Source organism: Mesoplodon mirus (assembly GCF_964341445.2).
Source record: "Mesoplodon mirus genome assembly, chromosome: 13".
Taxonomy (NCBI): Eukaryota; Metazoa; Chordata; class Mammalia; order Artiodactyla; family Ziphiidae; genus Mesoplodon; species Mesoplodon mirus.
In genome coordinates, this window is record NC_138989.1 from 38,470,370 (window position 1) to 38,484,515 (window position 14,146).

Consider the following 14,146-nt stretch of genomic DNA (forward strand, 5'->3'; position numbering starts at 1 on the left):
TGCACTTCTTTTGGTTATATTTATTCTTAAGTACTTTATTATTTTTTATTCTACTATAAAAGGAATTGTTTTCTTAATTTCCTTTTTGGATGGTTCATCACTAGTAGAGAGAAATACAATTGCTTTCTGTATGTTGTTCTTGTATCTTATAACCTTGTTGAATTCATTTATTAGCTCTAACAGGTTTTTCTTTTTGGATTCCTTAGGATTTTCTCCATATAAAACCACGTCATCTGCAAACAGATATAGTTTTACTTATTCCTTTCCAATCTGGATGCCTTTATTTCTTTTCCTTGCCAAATTGTCCTGGCTGGAACCTCCAGTACAATGTTGAATAAAGTGGCAAAAGCAGATATCCTTGCCTTATTGCTGATCTTAGGAGGAAAGCCTTTAGTCCTTCACCAGTAAGTATAATGTTAGATACAGGCTTTTCATAGATGCTCTTCTACTGCAACTTTGTTGAATGTTTTTATCATGAAAGATGTTAAATTTTGTTAAATGCTTTTTCTGCATCTATTGAGGTGATTATGTGATTTTTCCCCCTTTATTCTATTAACATGGTATATCACCTTGTTAATTTTCATATGTTGAACCAACTTTGCACTGCTAGGATAAATCCCATTTCGTCAGGGTGTATAATCCTTTTTGTATGTTGCTGGATTCAGTTTGCGTGTACTGTGTTGAGGAATTTTTATGTGTGTATTTATAAAAAATATTGAACCATAGTTTCTTTTCTTGTGATGTCTTTGTCTAATTTTGGTATCAGGGTTTTACAGTGGCCTCATAGAATTAGCTAAGAAGTATTCCCTCCTCTTGCATTTTTTGGAAGAGTTTAGGAATGCCTGGTGTTAATTCTTTAAACACTTGATAGAATTCACTGGTAAAGCCATCTGGGACTGAGTTTTTCTTTTTGGATGATTTTTTGGTTACTAATTCAATCTCTTTATTTGTTATAGGTCTATTCGGATTTTCTATTTCTTCTTGACTCAATCTCTTTCTAGGAATTTTTTCATTTTATCTAGGTTATCAAAATTGTTAGTGTATTCAACTGTTCATAGTATTCCCTTATAATCATCTTTTACTTCTGTGAGGTTGTTAGTAATATCCCCTCTTTCATTCCTCACATTAGTAACCTGAGTCCTTTTTTTCTTGTTAAAACCATTTTTTAAAAAAGAGAAAAGCAAACTAGGCTACCTTTAATTTCTAGGCACAACAGCAAATCAGCAGTTTCTTTAACTGCTCTATAGCACACTGTCAATTCTGTATATTGCTCCAAATTTCACGGAGACAAGAAAAACACTGACCTTAAGCAGCAGCTGCTTCCATCCTTCTAATCCCATCTCTCATTCTTGAGAAGCAAAGTCTCTGTGAACCAGCTGCCCCATATGGGGTAGCTTCCAAAGACAGAATTAAGTAGTAACCCAAGGCTTCTACTTATTTTTAATTTTCACTCAGTTTCTCCAGATACACAAGGGGAGGGGGTCCTAACCAGAGGGACCTGTGTTTATAATCTATTTTGAGAACTTTATGCTTGATATTAACAGACCATCCAACTACAATTTCTGTATCCTTAAAATAGGCAGAACACAGAGTAGCAGTGCATTACATCTATGCAATACAAGATGCACTTGGAAGAAGTGGAATTTTCACAGTAGGAAAAAAAAATGAGTGTCCTCCACCAACAGCCTCCTTCTTGGATTCGTGCCCAGTATTCAATGGGTCATGATCATTTCTGTTACAGGTCTCAAAAGAAGGAAGTAAACAGGGGCAGCAGCATTCATCCATCTACGTTCATGTACAGATTAGAATGTTCCTTAAATCACCCAAAGCTTAAGGACAAACAGAAATATTAGCAAATTGAAGGGTACTAGAATAAAAAATTAGTATTTGTTCTGGTGCATATCTGCTAGAAATGATACAGGTTCCCACCCTGCTGAGTACTACCAGTGGGCTCCTATTTTTTGACAAGGTGGGTAGTAAATGGGAACTCAAGACAAAGATGCAGGGACATCTAGGGCAGACACAGGGAGGCTGAAAACTCTATAAACTCCCAAATCCCTTGCCTACAAAGGTACACCCACCCCCAAACAGCCTTCTGAGTTAAAACCTTTCAGTTACTGCACCTGGAGCAGGTGCTTCAAAAAGAAATACATACCAATTCTCCCCAGTCATATGAGAATTAGATCCCAACACAGTCCAGAGAAATAAGAGACCAGTCCTAGGAGGAAACAGTCTCTACACTAACCATCAACAGGAGTCTGGAGAACAAGAGTGAATCTAAAGGTAATAAACCAACAAAGATGGAATATAAGGCTTGGTAAGACCATTTATTGTCATGGGTGGACTCACATGATATTCTCTTTCTTCAAAGGGGCAGATAGCAAACATTTTAGGCTTTGTAGCTCACATACAGTGATGATTACGTATTCTTCTTTGGTTTTTTGTTTATTTTTTTTACAACCCTTAAAAAAAGGTAAAACCATTTTGAGGAATGAAGGAAAGGAGGAGAACTGACTAAATTTGGCCCAAGGGACAAAACAGTTTATCAGCGCCTGCTCTAGAGCACACCAAAGCATTAGTCTGTTAAGGGATTTCCCTGGTGGTCCAGTGGTTAAGACTCCGTGCTCTCACAGCTGAGGGCCTGGGTTCAATCCCTGGTCAGGGAACTAAGATCTCACAAGTGGCGTGGTGTGGTAAAAAACAAAACAAAACAAAAAACCAAGAACCTAAAACAAAAAGCAATATTAAAGAGTCATATCTTAATGATAAAAGCTTCAATTCAACAGGAAGATGTAACAATTTCAAACTGCACACACCTAAAAACATAGTCTGAAAACGTGTAATTCCCAAATTGACATATACAGTCCCCTAAGTAAAAGAACTACTAGGAGAAATATATAAATCCAAAACTGTAACTTAGAGATTTGGCAACACCCCTCTCAGCAAGTGATAGAAAAAGCAGACAAAAAAACAAAACAAATGAACAAAAAATTCAATGTACAGAATTATGAACTAATTATACAGAATTATGAACAAGACAAGTAATTTTAAATTTGAACTAATAAAGATATACACAGGGTTTCCCTAGTGGCACAGTGGTTAAGAATCCGCCTGCCAATGCAGGGGACACAGTTCGAGCCCTGGTCCAGGAAGATCCCAAATGCCGCAGAGCAACTAAGCCTGTGCGCCACAACTACTGAGCCTGTGCTCTAGAGCCCGCAAGCCACAACTACTGAAGCCCGCGCACCTAGAGCCCGTGCGCCACAAGAGAAGCCACTGCAATGAGAAGCCCACACACTGCAACGAAGAGTAGCCTCCGCTCGCCGCAACCAGAGAAAAGCCCACGCACAGCAACGAAGACCCAAGGCAGCCAAAAAATAAAATAAAATAATTAAAAAAAACAAATATATACACAACATTATCCCAACAATTGCAAAATATATTCTTTTCAAGCACACACAGAACATTTACAAAGGTGTCCCCAAATACAAGTCCTAAAGCAAGTCTCCACAAACATCTAAGGAATGATACCACAAATGCTCTCTGATCACAATGCAATTATACTAGAAATGAATAACCCACAAAACTCTAAGTAGAAAATGCCCAGATGTTTGGAAATTTTAAAAATCTATTTTACATAAACCATAAGAAATCACACTTAAGAAAACCACAAGGTGGGTGAACCTGCCCTACCAGATATCAACACTTACTGTAAAACCACAGTAATGTGTGATATTGGTTCAGGGATAGACAAATAGACCAATGGGACAGAACAATGACACAAAACAGAGTGCCCAGGGACTTCCCTGGTGGTCCAGTGGCTAAGACTCCGCACTCCCAATGCAGGGGGCCTGGGTTCGATCTCTGGTCAGGGAACTAGATCCCACATGCCACCAACTAAAAGATCCCACACGATGCAACGAAGACCCCAAGTGCCGCAACTAAGACCCGGCAAAGCCAAATAAATAAATAAATGTTGGAACAAAACAAAACAAAACAGAGTGCCCAGAATCAGACTCACGTTTATGGTCAACTGGTTTATGATATACAATACCATAGCTGGGAAAACAGATTTTTTAAAGAAATAGTGCTGGGACAACTGGATATCATATGGGGAAAAAAGTGAAACTGTATTCCTACCTCAAACCATATACCAAAGCAAATGCCAAATGGACTGATCATAGATATAAAATGTAAAAGGTAAAACATAACCTACAGAAGATTAGTATGTACAGATTATATTATTAAAATCCTACAAATCAATAAAATAGCCAATCAAAGGAAAAAACAGACAAGAAATTTGAACAAGCTCATCACAAAAAAAAGAGGAGGAAGAGAGATGAAAAGAGAAAGAAATCCAAAAAGGCAATGGAAAACCACCACAATGGGCTAAAATTTAAAAGTCTGAGAATTCTGGGAATTCCCTGGCAGTCCAGTGGTTAGGACTCCATGCTTCCATTGCAGGGGGCACAGGTTGAACTGGAACTAAGATCCCACAAGCTGCATGACAGGCCCCCCCAAAAAAGTCTGAGAATTCAAAGAATGTAAGTAATTTGCTGCCAGTGGCAGTATTAACTGCACAAACACTTTAGAGAACAGGCCAAGAGAGCAACCAACCCACAATGAAATAGATGGAATGAAGGATCCCAAAAGGAACCTTCAAGGTAGTATGGGTGGGTTAGAGAAGGGATTGGACCTGCTGTTTGAGTACGAAAAATAATACTGTCAGACATGTGACATTTGGGGAGAAAAATTACCCTAGCATCTTAGGAAATTAAGCAAAAGAAAAGTGAGGCAATTATTAACTCCACGAAAAAATGAAAAGGGGGATATAGTTTCAGAAAAATACTTAGCTCAGCAGTAAACAATATTTACAGAGTTATAGTACCACTCACTACTGGCTTAAACAATCTGAAATGTAACTCTATTAAGGTATATGGGGAAGAAAGCAGGAGAGCCAATTCTCAACTATGGAGGCAAAAAGTCAATAACATCTGAAGTTGATCAATCAAAATACAGAAGTTATTGCATACCACCAAAACTATGGAGCTAAATATAAAGAAAACAGCTAGGAGAGTGAAAGTGGCAGCTCCTGGAGAAAGGTACTGGGAGATGCAGAAAGGTGAGGAGTGGGATGATATTCAACACTGTAAGGCTTTTAGTGCAATTTGACTTTAATAATAATGTACATGTATTACTTTGAAATTTTTGAGTAAGTTCTCCACTTTTATTGCATTTCTGTCCATTTATCCTGACACTCAACAGGTCAGGCATATAAAGGTTTTAACCATTTTTTAAAATTTAGAATGCACATGCAATGTATTTTAAAATCTCACCAAAATGGAAATTCTGAAAATAATTTATCCCAATTTACTCAATAGGTCAAAGAAAATGAGAACAAAAAGAATCTAGCATCTAGAAATGCAAGAGAATATAATTTGAAATACAAAAAAATTAAACTCACAGGAATACTATTCATAGAGAGATTTTTACTGAACTACTAAACATCTGAAACTTTAACATGTCAATAACTGAACCCCTAATCTTGCCTCCTAAACCTAAAGCTTCCAAAGGATTTTCCCCCTCATCTCAGTAAATGACATGTTCATCCTTAACTGTTTAGAACAAAGCCTTGGAGTCATCCCCAACTTTTCTCTTAAACTTCATATCCACTCAAGCCATCATTAACCCACCTACCTTCAAAACACATCCAAAATCTGACCACTTAGCATCTCAACCACTACCACCCTGGTCCAAGCTATCACTATCCCTCACCTGGATTTCTGCAACAGCTTCCTAATTGGTAACTGTGCCTTCAGCCTTGTTCTTCCCTCCCCTGCATCCCCCCCCCACAGCCACTTCAGCTTCTTACACAAAACAGCCAAGGTAGTCCTTTTAAAATTTAAGTCAGGCTCCATTATTTCTCTGCTCAAAACCTTCCAGTGACTTCCCATCTCAATCAGAGCAAAAGCAAAGGCACATATTAACTATTAACTACTTCCTAGTTTTTCCCCTGGTCACTCTGCTCCAGTTATCTTGGCCCCCTTGCTATCCCTTGACTGCATTAATCATATGCCCACCTGAAACTACAAAGTGTTCCAGGCAGAAGGAACAGCTCTGCTTTCAAATAACTGATAACTTTTCTGTTCCAGAATGCAGCAAAAAAACAAGTTACCCAAAATAATACAAAATTTGTCTTGATAACAAAACTACTGTGCACACATGTGCATGTGCACTCACACACTACACACACATTTCTAATCTCATATACAAAAAGATACATGAAAGCCTTAAATTAAAACAAGTTAGCATTTTTAACACAACATGGGCATAGCCAAGTGGTCCACCACTACCAAGTAAAATTGATAAAAGGAACACAGAGATGACTGAATTTTAGGAATTCTATTAATACATGACATCAACCAGTCAAACAAAAACAACTACCCTATCACCTCAATGTAACCACCCCCATGCCCACCAGAAAAACACTTCTTAAAATCAAACAGCCCTTTTTCTACAATTTCTACAATTTCTATAATTTACTTAAGGTCTATTTCCCCAACTACTTCAAAAGTCTCTTCAGTTCCATAAAACACTGGTACAAATTCAGAAAGCCATCCAACCAGCTGGAAAAGATTTTGCTTCTGAGATCACAGGACAACTTTTCAGCAATCCTCAGTTTGAACCTGGCATAAAGCAAAGACTAAAATGTCTATCAATAGCATCATTTTTCTAACACCGAAGACCTTCAATTTGCATAGATCCAGTCTCAAAGGCCCTACAAGTCATGCACATCCACCAACCAAACGCAAGCTCCTCATATCGGTTATCGTTTCCTTTATTATCTTCCTCCTGACTCTATTTCCACAGTGGATCTCACTCTTTCTTAACCCTCTCCTTTGCAAGCCCACATAAACCCTTTCCCAGTGAAAATATGAATCTTGAGGTCATCCTGGATCATTCACGTGGGCCCTAAATCCAGTGACAAGTATCCTTATAAGAGACACTCATAGGGAGACAAACACAGAAAGTAGAAAACAACGTGAAAACAGGCAGAGATTGGGGTTCTGTGCTCACAAGCCCAAGAATGCAAGGGCAGCCACCAGAAGTTGGACAAGGCAAAAAACAAACTCCCCTCTAAAACCTATAAAGAGAGCATAGCCATACCTACATCTTGATTTCTGACTCTGGGCATCTAAAACCGTGAGAAAATAAATTTTTGTTGTTTTAAGCCATTAAGTTTGTGGTAAATTGTTACAGAAGACATAGGAAACTAATACACCTCCTAAGCAGGCTGTATCACATCAAGGGACCTACAGTGTTCCCAGCACAGCAGTTTTTCATCTCACATGCAAAATTTTTTCCACTTTTCTTTTAAGGTTTATGCCATTCTGCTCTTATATCTTCTTTCTTCACTATAGTAATCTATTGATCACCAAAAACTCTTCAAGCATAATCTTCTTCTCAAACCGAACTATTACAAACATAATAGGTTTTAAAATTCACATGAATGACCAAAGGTTCTTAATCGCCTAAACTCTGATAACCTGCCAATTCTTAGTCCATTTCAACTACACAATCCTTTTGCCACATCCAAGAGATAAGAGAAATATTCACTGAAAATCTGAGTCTGGTGGCTTGTCAAGTTCATAAAACCCCTTTCTGAAAATTCACCACGCCCACATGTACCTGCTTTAAAAAAAAAAAAGTGGAGGCCCTTAGGTAGTTCATAAACAGTTATATTCTGAAACTCCTGTCCCTATGCCCCCAAAGAGATTACTGACCGAAGAGCAGCCAACATACAGTCACTATAATGCAAGGTTTCCAATCTCACCACTACTAACATTTTGGAGCAAATAAAATCTCTGCTGGGGGTGGGGTGGTGGTGGTGGTGGTGGTGGTTGTCTTGAGCATGGAGGGTGTTTAACAGCAGCACCCCTGATCTGTACCTGCTAGATACCAGGAGCACCTTGCCCTCAGTTCTGACAATCAAATATATCTTCAGACAATGCCAAATATTCCCTGGGAGGCAAAAATCACCCCTGGTTGAACATTTGGCTTACCTCGTTTTAATTTCCCCAGAGGAAATTTCTCAGCAACCTTCTGAGTCCTGAATTATCTTCAGGTTTCTATAAGGCCTAGTGTTTGGTGATTCCTGCTTTTTCCTTGCACGAGATCTGGCTCTACAAATAGTCTTCTCTTCTTCCTTATTTCTCTGTGTATCCTGCCAATCCATTCACACACTATTTAGGGTAATCCAAGTATTTCTCACCTTCTAAAACGCCCAATTAATACTTACAGACTAAAAAGCATTTTAAAGAACATAAACTAATTACCACTAACCAAAAACATATAAAATGTCACAACTGAAGCAACAATAAACCATTAACAGAACGCAACAAAAACACACACAGTAATACAAGGTATTGTCCCTAATAAATTCTTCCAAACATTCAAAGACAAACTCTATTACACTAGATTTATAACAGATATTCAGTAAAACTCAACGTTATTCTCAACATTATTAGTTAAAACTCTAAAAAAGACAGACATGGACAATTTAATTTTGTTAATTCTCTTCTTCCACTGGCCTCTTACAAATTAACATTCCCCAAGTGTTGTTCTCTTACCACAAAAGACACACATTAGATAATTTCATCTATATTCATACTTTCAATTACTACCTGTGAGCCATTAACATACAAATGAATATCCCCAACACAATTTCCATCCCTAGTGATACGCAGATATCCAACAACATACTGGACATGTCCATCCTGATGTCTTAAAGGCACCTTAAACTCAACTATCTAACAGTCAGTTCATTCCACTATGTCCGTTCTCCACAATTTATGATTCTACCATCCACCCACATCAAGAAAATAAAACCAAAAAAAAAAAAAAATTTTACACGACAGCAACGATGACAACAGTAACATTTACATTAGCAAAGATACCAAAAACAGCCCAAATGTCCAAAGGAGAAAAAAAACAAAATGCCAAGGTAGAATTTTGATAGTCATTAGAAATAAGAAATACATAAATTGCATAAAGTAATTCTGTAAGAAAGAGATCAATTAATGTGTCATATATAAGTATTCTAACACAAAGAAAACACACTGAAAGAATACACACTAAAACATCAACAGTACTTACCTGTAGGGTGGTAAAAGATGGAGATGAAAGGGTATACAGAGAATTTTTTAAAATACCTTCCCATTTTACTTATATGTTTATGCAATGTTTGAATCTTTCACATCAAAAAAGAATGTACTTATCAGTCGTGAAATAAATAACTATATAGGGCTTCCCTGGTGGTGCAGCGGTTGAGAATCCACCTGCCAATGAAGGGGATACGGGTTTGAGCCCTGGTCCGGGAAGATCCAACATGCCGCGTAGCAACTAAGCCCGTGCGCCACAACTACTGAGCCTGAACTCAAGAGCCTGCTAGCCACAACTACTGAAGCCCACGCGCCTAGAGCCCATGCTCTGCAACAAGAGAAGCCACCGCAATGAGAAGCCCTCACACTGCAAGGAAGAGTAGCCCCCACTCGCCACAACCAGAGAAAAGCCCGTGCGCAGAGCAACGAAGACCCAACGCAGCCAAAAATAAATAAATGAATAAATCTATACATATAAAAAAACTATATTTATATCTATGTAAAATATATTGGGAAAGGTCAAAAGTGAAACTGGATGTCTACACAATAACCTGTACACAAATGTTCAAAGCAGCATTATTCATAACAGCCAAAAAGTGGGCATAACCCAACTGTCTATGAACTAATGAATGGATAAATAAAACGTGGTATGCCCATATAATGGAATATTATATTTAGCCATAAACAGGAATGAAGTACTGATACATGTTACAACATGGTTTAACCTTAAAAACATTATGCTAAGTAAAAGAAGCCAGTCACAAAATGCCACGTGTTGTTTGATTCCATTTATCTGAGATGTCCAGAACAAACAAATCTTCAAAAAAAGAAAGCAGATTGATGGTAGTAAGTGGGCAGGGAAAAAAGAAAATAAGGAATAACATGTTAGTATAGGTATTTTCATCATTTTTGGAATGATGAAAATATGCTAAAATTAGATAGTGGTAATGGTTGCACAATTCTGAATATACTGAAAACCCCAGGGTTGTATTCTATAAGGGTTGATTATATCTCCATAAAGCTATTACCAAAAAAGTGAATCTGAAATGAAACAGACTTTAATATGCATCTGTCTTTTTAAATAAACCTAAATTTGTCTTATGAAAATTATCTATTTTTGTTTTTGAAGAAAAATTTCATTTAGTGAACATGATCACAACAAAGTTTCAAATACTAGTTGAAATGATTTAACAAAATAAAACAAATTTCCATGTCAACAGGATTATCCTTCATCAAAACTACTAGTATTTATTTAATAACTCAATTTTCTGATGGGTTAATATAGTCTACAATCTATTTTAAACATAAACAGTGACAGATGCTAGGGATCAGCATATTTTCTATCTCAAATACCTTACAGAGAAATTATCTAGGTATTATATATCTTCTAAAGTAGAACTATATCTGCATTAAAAAGGATATGTCAGAAAGACTGTACTATCTGTAGGGAAAATAAATAAGTTAAATTATACTTGCCTTTCTCTTAACCATCACTAAAGATGATACAATAGAAACATTTCCTAATATAAAGTCCTTAGAACAGTTCCTGGCACACCATAAGCATTTATTAATTTACTGATATAATATTTTTGATGAAAAGAAAACATGAAAAAAAATTTACCTTAGTTACTCATTTCACTTAACTACTTATCAATTCTATTTCCATATTACCTTTATCCCTTTCAGCTTCAATAATTACATTAATTCTAAACTATTAAATTATTTACATTAAAGCAGCAGTTCTCAAAGTGTGGTACAGGGACCATGGGGATTCCTCCAGAGACCCTTTCAGGGGGTTCATGAGATCAAAATCATACACAGGTAAAAGATCAATTCAAAGCGCAAACGGACCAATGAAATTTAATGCAACATTGTGTGAAAAGTATATAGATACAGTTTCAGATTCCACATTGCAACTAACCTTTAAGAAATTACCACTTGTTGGGACTTCCCTGGTGGTCCAGTGGGTAGGACTTAGCGATCCCAAATGCAGGGGGCCCAGGTTCGATACCTGGTCAGGGAACTAGATCCCACATGCATGCCACAACTAAGAGCCCACATGCCGCAACTAAAAAAGGATCGGGCATGCTGCAAGGAAGATCCCATGTGCTACAACTAAGACCTGGTGCAGCCAAAATAAATAAATATTAAGAGAAAAAAAAAACACCTTTATTTAAAAAAAAAAAGCTATTACCACTTGTTGAGTTTTGTTGTAGAGTCAAAGAAGAGTATCACAATTATCTGAAAATGTTATTAAAGTACTCCTCCCAACACACTGGTGTGAAGCTGGATTTTCTTCATATACTTCAACCAGAACAACATAAAAAGATTGAATGCTGAAGCTGATAAGAGAATCCAGCTGTCTTCTATTAGGCCAAACATTAAAGAGATTTACAAAAATGTAAAACAGTTGCCATTCTTTCACTAATTTTTTTTGTTTTGGAAAATAGTTTTTCATTTAAAAAGTTATTTATATTAACCTGCAATTAGTTTATTATTCATTTTTCAGTGAATTAATAAATATACTTAGATTAATTTCAAATACGATAACCCACATAAAACAAAAACTATTTGGAGTCCTACATAATTTTAAGAATGTAAAGGGATCCTGACCAAAAAGTCTGAGACCACTATATTAAAGTAATACTTAAGGGAATTCCCTGGCAGTCCAGTGGTTAAGACTCCACCCTTTCACTGCCGGGGCCAGGGTTCAATCCCAGGTAGGGCAACTAAGATCCTACAAGCTGTGAGGTGAGGCCAAAAATTAATAAATTAATTAAATAAAAATTAAAGTAATACTTAAAACCCCATTTTAAATTTATATTCTGAGTTTCATCTCTCGTGAATCTCACATATGAAGCCATAAATCTTTAAAGTAAGCTGAAGAGCACAGATGACATAAATCTTGATTTCTTCAGGTGTACTAAAATGAAGTTAAGCTTAAGATGTAGCTCCCTCAAAAAAGACAGGATGGTCAAGTAAACAGAATGTTATTGTCAAAAGTAACCACAGTAGCTAATATACAGAACTTATGCAGAAATAGAGCCAAAGAACTTTCACTGTGCCAACAAAAAGGGATGCACAGAAAAACATTGAAGGCTGAGCTTCAGAGGGGTTAACAGAGCCCTTAATTGAATTATGTATGGTAACAATTTTACTGGAGTTGGTTTCTACCTACCATCTAAACCTCTGATCACCTTCAGCTGAGGTTATTCAAATTACTCAACATGTAACATCAATCTGCTAACAAAACTCACGAAAAAATATTTAACTATTAAAAAAATCCATTGTGCAATGCTAGTCTCCTTCATTGTTAGAATAATTACACTCAGCTTTGTGCTGTGATGAATTACCAGGCTAAAAAGGGCCATCCAGCAAAAGAGGTTAATGACATTCATTAATTAGGGTCCTTTTTCAGTTCTTCTGGAAGCATAATTTATCGATTTAAAGGCCTAGCACAAAATCTTGTTTGGGTCTGATGTTAAAAAAAACTACTTTTTAACTACAGAATTATAATACTAATCAACGAGAAATGACAGCATATTTTCTTTACCCGGGAATTAGTAAGGTGGGCAGAAGCTCATAACATAGGGGAGGTTTTGTTCTAAGAAGGGTACTTCCAAAGACACACATCTGACCTAAGGGGCATACACTGCATTCTGCCCAAAAGGGGGAAGTGACTGTTACAGCTTTCTCATTTCTGCACATGCTCTAGGTCTGAATTTGCAGATTCCAAATTAAGCACTTTTTATCCCACTCTCATTTCTAATTCCACGGTGAGATTTTTTTAAGTTTTTCAAATTAAAAAAGCTCCATTGGTTTTGATGCCCTGTGTAAAGCAGAAACTAAGGACTTAATCAGAAGAGGCTGAATATAACATAATTCACGGCATCCAAAATGTTTTAAATTGAAATTGTGTTTTACCCTTTTTTTTAAAAAAATAACGTTTAGGTGAGGAAAAAACAAAGCACACCCACATCCTACTCTTCCACTAAGTAGCATTCTTTTACTGGTTTCTGTTAAGGCTATTTACTGAAACATCGTTTGATAATACTATTCAAATACTGTGTGCTACAAGTACTTCCTGCTGAAAGAATCCCTTTTCAGCTACCGAAGGCTACCCGAAAACAAGATGCACAGTACTTTTAAAACCTCAGGGATTTAACTCCTTCCTCCTCCCCCGCCCCCACTCCTGGAAAATACCGTACGTGCAGGGTTTTCAAAACAAAACATTTGGGGATGAGGGAGGGGGAGGTTAAGGGTGTGGGAGTGGCAATGTTCTCCAATTTTTGGAGTTGCTATCTCTCCCATTCTGCCCGAGAAAAACAAACCCCGGTTATAAAACAATCTTAAGAATAGTGATCAAAATCGAGGACCCAATTCCCTTCTGCTCGCATCTATCTCTACAAACTTCACTATGCTCCTCAAAACACCCAATTTCTACTCCACAGCAGCCCTGCCTGTGCCCAGACAGTCCTGTCCAACCAGAACCACACTATGACCTTGGACCCGGGCCACCGCTCCCCTCCCAGTCTAAGGACCGTGAGGCCAGGATCCCCACATCCCGCCCCGCAGACTGCAGAGGCCTCAGGGTTCACGCAGGGTCAGCGGGGGGCGACGGGCAGGGGAGCGAGGCGCAGGACCGCAGCTCCGCCAGGGCTGGAACGGCGGGTTCGGAGGAGACGCACAGAAGGAAAAACGCCGGGGGTGGGGACGAGGCCGGGCAACCTGCGGGCCGGCGCCGACACCTCCCCGGCCGCCGCAATGGCTGCACGCCACCTCGGGGGCTCCGGAAGCCCGCGCGGCCGCCTGGGAGCCCCGGCCTGACCCCGTCCTCGGCCACGGCCCCTTACTACTGCTGACCACACAGCGGGCCGCGGCAGGTGATGCGGCGACTGGGCAGCCGAGCCGCGCAGGTTGGTTACCTGCCTCAGGCGACCGCGCCTCCGAGCCGCCCACTCCCTCCCAGGGGCGCCAGGAGCCGG

General features: G+C 38.4%; 1 protein-coding gene across 3 annotated transcripts in view; it reads right to left on the bottom strand.

Annotated features, from left to right (window-relative positions):
- ESCO1 (establishment of sister chromatid cohesion N-acetyltransferase 1) overlaps window positions 1–14,146 on the bottom strand; it is a 68,870-nt gene that overhangs the window by 54,443 nt on the left and 281 nt on the right. The gene's annotated exons all lie outside the window — the stretch shown is intronic.